Below are 1358 nucleotides of genomic sequence, written 5' to 3'. Positions count from 1 at the left end.
TCTAACCATTTGAACTCTGAAAACATTCTGCTGGATCTGAACTGCCCTGTATACCAAGGCCAATTTGTATACTTTATAAAGTGGAATGCCCAGAACTATGCAGAGCACTCCAGGTGGGGTCCAACCAGGACATTATATAGCTGTAGCGAAGCTTCGCCCCCATTATTTAACTGCCTCTGTTACGCATTCTACTGCTCGGGTAATCACATTGTATGTTGCAAATCAGCAAAATAAGGACGCATTTGATAAAAATAAAGAGTTTAAAAGCACAAATATGTGTCAGTGCAATCAGTAAATAATGAAAAATGAAATCCAGAACTTGGCAAGAATCCCAAGTGGATGTCTTGGAGTGGTTGGGGAAGTGAATCTTGTCAATGATGGCACACTGTGCATTGACACTGCAGCAGCTGCTGCACCTCTTCCAAACTTAGTTTCTTAAGTGAGAGTTTACAAAAAAGGGAATTGGATAATTGCATGAAAGGAGAGGCAAACAAAAGCAGAGCGAAGGAAGTGGGCCCAACTGGCAAGTCTTTGAAAAAAGTGGCAATGGTACGATGGCCTGAATGGCCTGGCAATGTGTTGTGCACTGCTGAGCGTCCATTGCTGGGTCAATACCTCTGCAGCCTTGCAAAATGTCACAGTGGAATTGCATTTCAATGAAACAAGCACCACAAATAGATCATGACTGTATAGTTTAACAATACTTGCAGCTTCCTCAGCCCTGCAACCGTGCTGAGTTTCTGTAGTGTAGTGGTGATCACGTTTGTCTCACACGCAAAAGGTCCACAGTTCGAAACTGCGCAGAAGCATTTTCGAAACAAATATAAACGTCTGACCACGATATCTGCAATCATTGACATTCCCCATTCACACAACACAATTTCTCAAAGTCCTATTTCTCTTGCACATTGTGTGCACAATGCCTTGCAATCGCTCCTCTTTCTAGTCCTGATTCTGCAGAAAGTTCCTCAAAACCTAGCACTTGCACTTCATTTGGCTCAGATTAGATTAGAAACCTGCAACACTAGCTTGCTAAGTCACAGCTGATCTAAGTCTCATTTCAGACGAGGCAAAAGCACATCAGCAATTCACTTTCGCCAGCTCCACATTCGTTGAGACAGGGGCACGCCGCAATATTTTAACCCGCACTGTCCAATTACTCGCTGCTAGCAGCAAGAGGGGTCTGCTGCCTCAATCAACAGGTTACTGGCCATCTCAGGGAGGTAAAATAGCACAACCCGGGCAAAATCTCCCCAGAAACCAAGCACAGGCTCAGCAAAACGTAGGCACATGATATCCGGGCCACTAAACCTCCGAGCAGCTCGAACAGAACACCCTGAAACTTTCTTTGAGTTGCA

At 44.6% G+C, this 1358-nt stretch overlaps 1 non-coding gene across 1 annotated transcript; it reads left to right on the top strand.

Annotated features, from left to right (window-relative positions):
- The first annotated feature begins 736 nt into the window (after positions 1 to 736).
- Positions 737 to 809, top strand: trnav-cac (transfer RNA valine (anticodon CAC)). The gene has a single exon. It is a non-coding gene; the product is annotated as a tRNA-Val (tRNA).
- Positions 810 to 1358: the final 549 nt, after the last annotated feature.

Source organism: Heterodontus francisci, chromosome 22 (genome assembly GCF_036365525.1).
Source record: "Heterodontus francisci isolate sHetFra1 chromosome 22, sHetFra1.hap1, whole genome shotgun sequence".
Taxonomy (NCBI): domain Eukaryota; kingdom Metazoa; phylum Chordata; class Chondrichthyes; order Heterodontiformes; family Heterodontidae; genus Heterodontus; species Heterodontus francisci.
This window is presented reverse-complemented; position numbering and strand designations above follow the sequence as displayed.